Source organism: Ranitomeya imitator, chromosome 1, assembly GCF_032444005.1.
Source record: "Ranitomeya imitator isolate aRanImi1 chromosome 1, aRanImi1.pri, whole genome shotgun sequence".
NCBI classification, from domain to species: Eukaryota; Metazoa; Chordata; class Amphibia; order Anura; family Dendrobatidae; genus Ranitomeya; species Ranitomeya imitator.
This window is the reverse complement of record NC_091282.1, coordinates 457,267,939-457,281,319: the sequence shown is the minus strand read 5'-3', so window position 1 is coordinate 457,281,319 and position 13,381 is coordinate 457,267,939. Positions and strand designations below refer to the sequence as shown.

The window sequence follows — 13,381 nt, the reverse complement described above, 5'->3', positions numbered from 1 at the left end:
CTGGGAGCCTCGGTGCCGCCGGTGTGGTGTCGGTAATACCCCGCAGTCAGCATTTCTATCCTGTCTTTATTGTGAGCGGAGCACGTGGAGGCTAATGATCCCGGCAGCACATGCCTCCTGTACAGGAGCCAGCAGAAGTGTGCGTGCATGGAGGAGAGTGGCTGCGGGAGACATCAGCACCGTGGACAGCTGCCATGCACGCTCCCGTGCTGAGCGGTAACACATTCTGAGGGAACCGAAGCCGGCCCCGCACACAGCTGATGGCCGGGAGATAGCTGGGAGATAGCTGGGCCGCCTCTCCCACAGAGCTAGCCGGGGATAGCCGGGCTGCCTCCTCTCCTCCACACTGCCGGCAGCAGCTCGGTCCTGCCATCTCTCCTCACTTTTTGTGACTCCCCTCTCCAAGTCATCCTCTGCCTCCATCTCCCTCCTCCCCGCTCCCTCGGTCTCTTCCCTCCTCCTCCTCCTCCTCCTCCACTCTCCTTCTCTCCCTGGCTCCCAGCACCAGCGGGGGAGAGTGCAGGTACTGCTCCGCACTTTGTGCCTGATTTGCCGGGACTGAGGGGATGCTCGGGCGGCCAGCAGTGGAGGGGGCTGGCTGACTCACCCATGTGCTCTCTTCTTTCTTGCAGTTCAGACTTTGCTTCTCTTTGTGTGGAATAAAAGACGTGTCTCCCCTGGGAGGATAAGAAGACTCCTCTGGGTTCCCTCGGGTGACAGGACTGGCTGCACTAGTAAGTACCAGAGTTGCTGCCTTTGCTGACAGTCATGGTGTGAACTTGGCTGGAGTTCCTGGACCAGGAGGCTGCTTTTGGGCAGTTCCCCTGCAGGGTGCTGGTGGGTGCACATTCATGCCGCCCTGTGCAGGGTGCTGGTGGGTGCACATTCATGCCGCTCTGTGCAGGGTGCTGGTGGGTGCACATTCATGCTGCCCTGTGCAGGGTGCTGGTGGGTGCACATTCATGCCGCCCTGTGCAGGGTGCTGGTGGGTGCACATTCATGCCGCCCTGTGCAGGGTGCTGGTGGGTGCACATTCATGCTGCCCTGTGCAGGGTGCTGGTGGGTGCACATTCATGCCGCCCTGTGCAGGGTGCTGGTGGGTGCACATTCATGCCGCCCTGTGCAGGGTGCTGGTGGGTGCACATTCATGCCGCCCTGTGCAGGGTGCTGGTGGGTGCACATTCATGCCGCGCTGTGCAGGGTGCTGGTGGGTGCACATTCATGCCGCCCTGTGCAGGGTGCTGGTGGGTGCACATTCATGCCGCCCTGTGCAGGGTGCTGGTGGGTGCACATTCATGCCGCCCTGTGCAGGGTGCTGGTGGGTGCACATTCATGCCGCCCTGTGCAGGGTGCTGGTGGGTGCACATTCATGCCGCGCTGTGCAGGGTGCTGGTGGGTGCACATTCATGCCGCCCTGTGCAGGGTGCTGGTGGGTGCACATTCATGCCGCCCTGTGCAGGGTGCTGGTGGGTGCACATTCATGCCGCCCTGTGCAGGGTGCTGGTGGGTGCACATTCATGCCGCCCTGTGCAGGGTGCTGGTGGGTGCACATTCATGCCGCCCTGTGCAGGGTGCTGGTGGGTGCACATTCAAGCTGCCCTGTGCAGGGTGCTGGTGGGTGCACATTCATGCCGCCCTGTGCAGGGTGCTGGTGGGTGCACATTCATGCCGCCCTGTGCAGGGTGCTGGTGGGTGCACATTCATGCTGCCCTGTGCAGGGTGCTGGTGGGTGCACATTCATGCTGCCCTGTGCCCTGCTTGTGGAGGGTACATTGCTGCACTTGGCTCCTGTATGTGTCACAAAGCCTAAAGTTTGGCACACCCTGAGTTACTGTGTGGGCAGGAGGCTCCATGTAAGAGCCCATGGTCAGGGTCTGCCTTGTGGGGGCTTTACATCATGTCTTTCTATGAAACTTTGTCCTAGGAGAGCAGACTCAGCCACAAACACTAATCCACATAATCTTAGAGTGCATTCCGCCTCTTGATATTAAAACACTATAAGCATTGGCAGATTACCTACATTCAGAGGTTATGCCGCCATATGGTCTTTACATCTGGGCTGCGAGGATGATAATTGAATGTCTAATGTAGCATCATAACTCCTATAGTTTATGGGAAGCAGTCCACATTGAAAATGCAGCCACAACGTTTCCTACCAACCTGAAGACCTCAGCCCTGACAGCACACATTGCAATCTCTGGAGGATACAATACACCAAACATTCTGTTTCTGCAGATATTGCTTATTTCAACTATGTCATTACCTCCAGGAAAGTTTCTTCTTAAAGTTAATAAACCCATTAGATTTAATCACACATTTAAGCTTCGCATAATCAAAATAAAGAACTAATGAAAGAGACCAAAGTAATGGCCAATTTAGTGTTATGTTGTTTAGACCCCCTTATATATGTATTAACATTTACCTCTTCTTAAAGGGGGTATGAATGTAATTAGTATAAGAGCTAAGAGGCCTTTCTTATTCTGTATTGTTTAGCAGTGGTTATTAGAAAAGTTAGATAATTTCTCCTAGATGGTAGCACAATGTGACACCAAAGGGAATTAGCAGACTTTACTTTCCATTTTTATGACTGAGTCACTTTGCTTTCAGCATATACTGGCCAATTATTTGATATTATTTCATTATTAAAGATAGATAAATAGATAGATGATAGATAGATATAGTATAGATAGATGATAGATAGATAATAGATATAGGATAGATAGATAGATAGATAGATAGATAGATAGACCTATAGATATTTATAGAGATATATAGATAGATAGATAGATATAGAGATAGATAGATGATAGATAGATAGATAGATAGATAGATATATAGATGATAGATAGTTATAGAGATAGATAGAGAGATATAGAGATAGACAGATATGGAATAGATAGATAATAGATAGATAGATACTGTAGATAGATAGATGTAGAGAGAGATAGATAGATAGATAGATAGATAGATAGATAGAGAGATAGATAGATAAATAGACAGATAGATACAGAGATAGATAGATATAGAGATATATAGATAGATATGAGATAGATAGAAGATAGATAATATATAGGAGACAGATTACCTAATAAACATCCCTTCTTGTGCTTTGCATATCTTAGTACACCTAATTTTTTATGTAGATATGATTAACATTCTCTATTTCAATACCCCAGAAACTTAACATTGTTACAATATGACCTAGATTGCTGCCCCCTGCAGTGTTGGCCAATGAGAAAATGCTTGGAATATAGAAGAACGCAGTTCTGGAATTCTGCCACTTTTTAGGAAATATCTTAAAATTACATTTGTCTCTTATAATCAAGGGAAGTTGTTTTGTAAACCAGAGAAAGAAAAGTTGCTTGTGTCAGCAGTTATGCGCTTTATTATGCAATTGTTCTTGTTATTCAGATCAGATAATGGCCCGATGAAATACATAAGCAGTCTTCAGGGAATGAATGATTAATTCCTCTAACGTGTGCTTACTATAGGAGTTCTTACTAATAAGGTATACCTGTATTTGCTTATAGTTGCAGACGAGGAGAAGGCAAACATGCTGTTCTATTCTTTTATTAGTACTGTACTCAAATCTGCTATAAAACAACATATGCTGATGACAAAAGCATAAAATCCTGACTATATCTCACTAGGAAAGTGTGTCGAGGCATGCATTGTAATCATGCACTAACATATATATCATACATGGTACACTATTAAGTGGATACAGTTATTACTATTATTAGTAGTGATCACAGCATAACATAATAGAAATGTAGTTTTACATAATACTCTTCGAAGTCCTTTGTTTGCTGGGAAGGTTATTGTGAGCTTTGTGGGCCCAGTCATATTAGTGACTATACCAAGCATGAAATACACAACTGAAGGGCTTTCTATTATTATATATTTAGACCTATCAAATAACTTGCCTCATTTTCACAGCACAGAGCACTTGTTTTCACCCAAAAGTGATATTAGTTGAACAATTACTACATCAGTCGTATACATTGCTGCCTGTGTTACTTCTGTAAAAGTAGACTGATTAACTGTAATTAGTAGTGAAGTTTTATTATTTGGAGTTGAAGTATAATATTAAAGTACATTATTATTACAATTTTGGGCATATGCACATATTATTTCTATTGCATGTTAAAACACATTAATACATATATATACCCTAAAATGTGGCTTATATATGCGTTGTATAGCAAGTTGGACGATGCGATCACTTCACATGTGTGAGCACATAAATATATATGTTAGCTTTGATAGACATACCATGTATATATGTATATATGTTTGGATATATATGAATATATATAAATATATATATAGTATGTCTATATATATATATATATATATATATATATATATATATATGTGGTTGTTGCTCACCTATAAACAGCAGCCTACAGTGCGTGCCTTGGTGCAGTCTCTGGTGTAAGTTCATTCTAAGTGTTCTTTGAAGAATACATTTTGGAATAGCATTGGCACTGAGAAAAGTTACTAAGTTACTAACAATAAATTGCCAACATTAAATACAACTCTCAAAAAATTCCTAATGACATACACGAGTACAATTCCACTGTTTTCTGTATTTAATACAGTTACTACATCCCAAGACATTATAAATGCTATGAATGTTGCTGACCCTTTCTTATCTATAGTGTTTTTGTTTTGTTATTATACTTTTATTAACCAAAGTACACAGTTTTATGGCCTTAAAAAAATATGTTTATATACGGGCAACTGGAAAAATTTTCTATATTCAGTTATAACTGTAAACTTGTTTTTTTCGCTCCACTCGTTCATTGGGAACAGAAACATGTAGAGTACATACATATATGCATAAAACTTGACAGGTTCCAACTGAGCCGCTTTTAGCTGTCTACTGGACCCTTGCTAAATATGTTTCTGGTGACGCATTATTTCATTTACTTAAACATGTGCTTATTTTTTAATGACATAACATGTATCAACCAGCTAGCTACTGTGGAAAGACCATGGGTGTTCTCGCGTACAGTGAACTTTCATTATTTAAGCACAGTCAATAAAATATTGGAGCCTTCTCCGTGGTGGCATCGCGCTGTAATTTGTAAGTGCATTTATGCTTGTGTAGTTGAAAATAGTTGGACATGCTTTAATGCTTCAAGAAAAAAAAAAGAAGTGAAATTTGGAAGTGATGCAATACAAGTAAAAGTCGAAAATGGGTTTTAGGCCCAGTGTTCTTCAAAAACGTAACTTGACATGAAAATAACGGAACATTAGTCTGTAGAGAATGTGATAGGTCAGAACAATAAAAAGGACCCAAAAATAGTTCTGCTTTCATGCGTGTGCATTTTTTTCTACTTTTGAGAATTTTTCCTCTAGCTTTTCTGTTTGAAAATGGGGTATCTGGCCACTTTGTCAGTTGTCAGTAAGGCATTCATCACACGTATTCAGGAGACTCTGTGATGTCCCACAATCTATGATCCGTAATACAAAGTGGAAGATACTATACGTGCCGCCGTATCTTGGATTGTACGATATATTCTGTACCAGAGGTCATATGGATGTCCTGCGATGACCCATAAAAGCCTGTAAGTGCCGTGTTATGGCTCCATAGAACGCAAAAGTGTATTGAAATGGTTTTTGACTTATCTTTATTGGATTCGTTTGAGCTACATTTTATAATTTTTTAAACATTTTTTTGATGTAACTGCTCAAAATATTCTGAGATGTTTATCGCGAAGTGACCAGATTTGAATTAAAAAATGTATTTTCCAATATTCTACCATGAGATACCTGTTTTGTGAGTGTATCAATGGCCATCCGGTGATTTTGATGAGGACTGGGGGATCACGTGCTTTGCTGGCGTGCTGCTGTATTGTATTAAATTTGTATCACAAGGAATGGACCTTATTCAAGGAAAGGAATGGGTCCACACATCTGTAGAAAATTCATTTTTGTGGTGCATGACTTTCAGACTGCTGTCCCCCTGTGTTGCACTGAAGATATGTTGAAAGGGTTTGTCCACAACTAGTTTACGCCTTCTCAATCTAAATATTTACCCCCAGTGGTGTCGGTATTTGGATTCTCAGGGCTCACGTGAGGTTGTTATGTCACGTAAGCCCTGTGCCTAATCAGCGCGGGCGTTACAGTCGCTGCCTTTAGATGGATAAGTAATCATCAGAAAGTCAGAGTTGTTTCTGACTGCTCACTGCCTCTTGATTACTTATAGGTCTGAAGGTGAGGACAGTGACACCAGCACTGATTGGGCGCAAGGCTCACATGAAACAACGACTGCAAGGGAGCCCTGGCAGCTTGAGTGCCAACACTGCTGGAACAGCGATGATATGGGAGGTGATTATAGGTGTTTTTGTTTTAAAGTGGACACAAATTCAGATTGAGAAGCAGTTGTCCTAGTTGTGGAACCATTTCAGACATATATTTAAAGGCTACATGTAAAAAGTCATATAATGGCAGCATCTCTCAGACCTGCAGAATTAGATCCCTACTGTATTTTATGAAGAACTAGCTGAAGAGCCTGGCATTGCCTGGGCATAGTAACTAACTGTTGTTAGTTACAACAAATTATAATAATTATCCTCCATCCCATAGTCCCATGCCCATATACCCATCATACATTTCCTCCATCTCATAGTCCTGTGCCAATATACCCATCATACATAACCTAAATTCCATAGTCCTGTGCCCATATACCCATCATACACATCCTCCATTCCATAATACCATGACCATATACCTATCATACACATCCTCCATCCCATAGTCCCATGCCCATATACCCATCATACACATCCTCCATCCCATAGTCCCATGCGCATATACCCAACATACACAGCCTCCATCCCATAGTCCCATGCGCATATACCCAACATACACATCCTCCATCCCATAGTCCCGTACCCATATACCCATTATACGCATCCTCCATCCCATAACACCATGACCATATACCCTTCATACACATACTCCATCTCATAGTCCCATGCCCATATACCCATCATACACATCCTCCATCCCATAGTCCTGTGCCATATACCCAACATACACATTCTCCATCCCATAGTCCCGTGCCCATATACCCATCATACATGTCCTGCATCCCATAGTCCCATGCCCATATACCCATCACACATCCTCCATCCCATGGTACCGTGCACATATACCCATCATACATATCCTCCATCCCATAGTCCTGTGCCCATATTCCCATCATACATATCCTCCATCCCATAGTCCCGTGCCCATATACCCATCACACATCCTCATCCCATAGTTTCATGCCCATATACCCATTATGACATCATTTTCGCCATGGCAACCATTCTGACATCGTTGTCACCATGGTAACATATTATGACATCATCATCACCATGGCAACCATTATGGCATAACTGTCACCATTGCAAAATATTATGACATCATTGTTGCCATGGCAACCATTATGACATAACCATCATCATGGCAACCATTATGACATCATTGTCGCCATGGCAACCATTATGACATCATCTTCACCATGGCAACCTTTATGACATAATTGTCACCATGGCAACAATTATGACATCATCGTTGATAGACACATACATACACGCATCCACTCATTTTTATATATATAAAGATTGTCCTGCTGTTTTCTAGTAAGTGTTTTGTCTCACCCTAGAGCGGCATTCACAGCTACACTGTTCACATTTGTCGTATGGCGTCCATCATGCTGCTATGTACTTTAGATACCCAATGGCAACAGTCTTTCATGTTTAACTGTGTTTTGTATCCCATACCTAATACAAAATGTCTCCAGACACCAGTCCGAGACAACTGAAAATTAGAGATAGAGCAAGAAGAGGGGCAAGTTGTTGAAAAATGCTGGTTTCTTTGGCAAAAATAGTGTAAAGTAGTGAAAAGTCATATGAAACTGATGGTAGACTTTAAATATCCCCAAAACCCTCACTTTTATCATTTTTAACATTTTCTTAAAATAAACAGTCTCTTAAGTGTATTAATGTTTAGTAACTAGACATGCAAATTTACAGTACTTGCATCAAGTTTACAGTTACTCTAGCACATTTTTACACATTTTTTGTGAACGACTGACAAGAAACCTTAAGTGTATGTGCACACGTAGAATGGTCCACTGCGGATTTTTCCGCAGTGGATTTGATAAATCTGCAGGGCAAAAACGCTGCGTTTTTGCTGCAGATTTATCTCGGATTTACCGTAGTTTTTCTGCGGATTTCACTGCGGTTTTACAACTGCGGTTTTCTATTGGAGCAGGTGTTAAACCGCTGAGGAATCCGAAGAAAGAAGTGACATGCTGCAGAATGTAAACCGCTGCGTTTTCCACGCGTTTTTTTTCCGCAGCATGTGCACAGTGTTTTTTGTTTCCCATAGGTTTACATTGTAATGTAAACTCATGGGAAACTGCTGCGGACCCGCAGCTGCGGAAACGCTGCGGATCCGCAGCGTTTTCTGCATCATGTGCACATACCCTAAAAGTGAAAAAAATCTCTCAAATATTGTTATAGATGTCTCTCAATATGTCCTTGCTCCTCACAGGAATGAATTATTATCACCTCTGCCTTAAGCTATTGCAAAACGCCTTTAAATTTTGATATTCATTGCAAACTAGCATTTATAAAAAAAAACGTAAAGTACAACATTTTTCAAACATATATAGAAAATATGCCCACCCTGACAATTGTTACAGTGTGCAGAAAGCAATTTTTGACTAAATTCTGCTCCATAAGAAATTTATTGTTTGGTTCCATGGCTGAATTCATTAAATTATTCACTTGGTCCTGAAGAAGATGGAATATTGAAAACACTGTCAGTCTATGTTTGGCTGTAACTTGATAGTTAGTCCTTGTGCCTTTATGACAGCTCTTATGCGCTAATACATACAATGTATAAGTATGTTTAAAAGTGCTAAGGGTAGGTATTTTCTCTGCATGCAGTAAGCTCTGCAGTCATAGTAAAATAACATTGAGCAAAACAAGGTCTACACATAAAGCTTAAGCAGACTATGTCACATGTTTTGTCTAATGTAATGTAAAATATAATCTTCGGATTATGACACATTTACTATTATTCTAATTAGTTGTAATTAAAAGTTTAATTTGCTACATAACAGAAAAGGCTTGACTTGGCTTTGCTTGAGAGGACATTTTGGATTTTTTAGACTCACAATCATGGCAATAGATTGATAAATATATCATAGATGGATGGATAGATACATAGATAGTTATATATACAGATAATAGGTGGATAGATAGATAAGATAGATAGATATATGATGGATAGATGGGTAGATAATAGGTGGATAGATAGATAGATAGATAGATAGATAGATAGATAGATAGATAGATAATATATAGATAGATGCTAGACATATAATAGGTTGATGGAAAGATACATAAATGATAGATAGATAGATAGATAGATAGATAGATAGATAGATAGATAGATAGATAGATAGACTTGTTTGAAGCTGACTCATCCCATTTCTGATTGGAAACTACTTGAATAGACCCAAATGTGCCATTTGTATTACTGCTTTTCTGACACAGATCAGTGATCAATAAAAATGGTAGGCTTGTTTCAACAAGAGGTAGACCTGCACTGATAACGATACCCCAGGGTCAAATCTTTCAGGCTAGAAGCTGGAAAATTGTGTTGACCTACTCAAGATCCATGTCCTGTATGTTCACCCAGAATATTGATTGTGTGCACAGATAAATTGCTGAAAAGTATCATTGTGTAAGCTTTTAATAAGGTTAAATCAAGGTTACATCATTAGCTGATATTAATATGTCTAGAATGTAAAGGATCCAGCATATTGATGTGTTAATTAAAGGAAAACTGATGCAAATGTTCTCAAGATGTTCTTCAACTAGGTTTTAGCATGTTATGCAGTAGGCGCTTAATCCAAGTATTAAAAGATTACTCCCAAAACACATGCTATCCCTTATACACTCGATAGGGGAACATTTGTTGATCACTGGGGAGGTCCAACAATGATACAAAGATCAGGGCACTGTAACCCCATCCTGAATAGAGTGGAGATGTGAATGTCGGGCCTGTTCGTCATTCATTTTCTGTTGGACTAGCCAAGCTCTGTTCTTTAAATAATTGTTTTCATGTTATAGCCAAGGACCATTAATACAAGTATTAAAGGATCATTCCCTAAAAAACAAATTAACCTTTATCCAATAGGGCATGACCATGCATGAGCACCTCCATTCCATTTGGACCTAGGCTTCAGAGCTACGTTCTTGGGTTTCTAAAGCTTCAACCTCAGTGTTAAGGACTGACCTGGGTTGGAGTAGTGATATTGCAACCATTACAGGCAGCACCGGCAGGTAGCATAGTCAGGGATAGCCAAGAAGTCGGTACACAAGAGCAGCAATGTAATTTTAAGGAGCCTTATGTAGTATAGTCAGGGATAGACAAGAAGTCGGTTCACAGGAGCAGCAATGTAATCTTAGCATGAAGGAGCAGGTGACAGGAAGCTTGACTAGAGGCTGGTAGCTCAAACAATCTTGCAAAGAAGGGAGTGCTATGCCAGGTTTAAATAGTGTGTTCAATCAGGATTGAGCCAATCAGGAACTCAGGGTGGAGACAATCAGAAACAACACAGGTACAAGTATCTGGGTTAGGATGGAGGTGTCCATTGAGCTGAATAGCTCAGAGGGAAGAGGTGTCACCTGGTGCACAAGAGCTGTTGGGTTCAAATCCTGACACTCAGGATCATGGAGTGTCCCATTAGTTAAGCCTTGAAAAAGTGTTGAGGTGAAATGACCATAGTTTGTGTGTTATGTGTCCTCCCTTTTCTTTACAGTTTGTTCACATGATTCAATAAAACATGGACTGTCATTACTTGGATACTGCAGTTTTATTTCCTTTATACATAAAACTTCAAAATTACATTTGAATTAAGTGCAATTTTAATTATTGTTACCTTGAAAAAATATAATTTTCAGTTAGTGTTGAATTTCTAAGCAATTTATACTTTCAATTTGATTATATTTTTTCTTAATTATGGAAATGGTACTATCATTATAATACTGTAAATTTTCCTATATAATATTACTACTCTTTTTATGGTATCTTTTACTTGTTTACATTGTTTCATGTTTGATTTTCTATGCACACTGTGCGCATATTTGCTATGTATGGATAATGCACATTGTTTATTGGTTGGAAAGAGCATTTCTAGCACACTGAACATTTTTGGACACAAAAATAGTAACATGTTTAGTTCTCGATAATATTTCTAGCTGCTTCACAAAGCATTTGATCTGTCTCTTACTTCAGACAGTTTGGGCAGAAATAAGTTCTGTTCTGAGACTTAATCCTGAGGCTGTCAGTGGTAAACTGCCAACTAATTGACACATCACAGAGACTATGAATCTTGTCAAAGCAAGGATCTTTCAAAAGATGCTGGAGGTGGGGGACGTTTTTGCAATGCTGTTGTATTACATTCAAATTAGTGTCAAAGAGATACTCCCCATTTTCAGCACAGTCAGCTGCCTGCTATTAGATCTACACAGCATGCCTGTACTGTAACCCTATCATTAGAGTGAAGTGAACAGATATTTTCATGCTGATTTAATTTAAGACATATGTGATCCCTTTTTTTAATTTGGAGAATGAAGTCTGAGTGGAATTTTGAAAGCCTAGAAATTACCTAATATGAGTGGTCTGAGCCCTGGTGATTATTTTGACTTTCATGCAGCAATCTGCTATTATATCATCAGTGACTGCAATCCAAATGTAAAAATCTTAATACATATGTTGCACTAAGCCAGAAAATGAAGAGTTTGCCCTTGCTGAAACAATTTTGTCCTGCAGATTAAAACACTGTGTCACATACTTCTTTTCTGTATTTATACATTACATTTTCCAGTGAATTGCTCTGTAATGTTTAAAAATGATCCCAGCTTTTTATTGTATTGCCTACCGCCGTTGTTTGTCTACAGCAAAGACGTTCACTTATCTACTCTACTTATTGTGTTGTTTCTCTCTCTGTCTTTTCTATAAAATGTACCAGAATATATCGTAGAACTGTATGTAAGAGCAACTAAATAAAGGTAGACACTATGTAGTTATAAGAGTTGTGGGTGCTTAGTATAGGTGAAGCACAATGTTTCAGAAATCATTGCAAAACATAAAGTGAGTCTGTTTTACATTAGACCACGTTGAATTTATTTCAAGTACTTGCTTGATTTCCTATTATAGTCAATAAATACACTTTTGTAATTGAATTGTAAACTATTGTATTCATTAAAAACACAGATCATATCTTATGAGTTATATCACCTGCAGTGTATGTCCTACAAGCAGGCTTCGACTGGCCTACAGGAGAGCAGGAGAATCCTCTGGTGGGCCCTGCTGCTAGAGTGGGCTTCCAGCCACTTATATGAGCAGTACTAGGCGCAATATACTTGACTCACTCTATGTAAATATCACATATCATAGAATGTTAGAGTTGGAAGGGACCTCCTGGGTCATAATGTTCAACCTCCTGCTCAATTCAGGATTCACTTAAACATCTCAAACAGTTGTCTGTCCAGCCTCTATTCGACTACTTCCATTGAAGGAGAACTCACCACCTCTCATGGCAGCCTGTTCCACTCATTGATCACGCTCACTGTCAGAAAGTTTTTTTCTAATATCTAATCTGTATTTTCTCCCTGAAAATGAGAATAAAGATGATCCCTCTACACTGTGGCAGCCCTTCAGATATTTGTAGACAGTTATTAAGTCTCCTCTTAGCCTTCTTTTTTGCAAGCTAATCATTCCCAGATCCTTTCACCATTCCTCATAGGATATACTTTGTTGTCCTTTCACCATCTTGGTAGCTCTTCTCTGAACTTGCACCAGTTTTCCAATGTCTTTTTTAAAATGCACCCAGAACCGGACACAGTATTCCAGATGAGGCCTGATGAAGGAGGAGTAGAGGGGGATAATTACTTCATGTGATCTAGACCCTATGCTTCTCTTAATACATCCTAGAATTGTGTTTTCCTTGTTTGCTGCTGCATCACACTGTTGACTGGTGCAGTCTGTGATCTATTAGTATACCCAAGACTTTTTCACACTATTTACAGACAAAGCATATTCATTTAACAATCTACCCAGCTCATTGTTATATACATCTGCTATTGAGGGTAATGTCACATTTGTGTGCAGTTGAAAAGTTGGGTCCTAGAGATAGTTACTGGTAGCATCCCAGTCTGGCACTGGGTACAAGTGAGGGTTGAGAAGGATTATCCTCTGCTAAATTGCATGAACCATATTGTGGTGGAGACTTGGTAATGTTTTAGAAATCTAAGCTGAATGTAGACCATTCCAAAGACATACTGATAGGCAATTTAGA

At 40.3% G+C, this 13,381-nt stretch overlaps 1 long non-coding RNA gene across 1 annotated transcript in view; it reads left to right on the top strand.

Moving 5' to 3' along the window:
* The first annotated feature begins 399 nt into the window (after positions 1 to 399).
* Positions 400 to 13,381, top strand: part of LOC138676035 (uncharacterized) — a 2,127,350-nt gene continuing 2,114,368 nt past the window's right edge. The window contains exons 1-2 of the long non-coding RNA XR_011320737.1: positions 400 to 523; positions 633 to 734. This is a non-coding gene — a long non-coding RNA (uncharacterized lncRNA). The remainder of the gene's footprint in view (positions 524 to 632; positions 735 to 13,381) is intronic.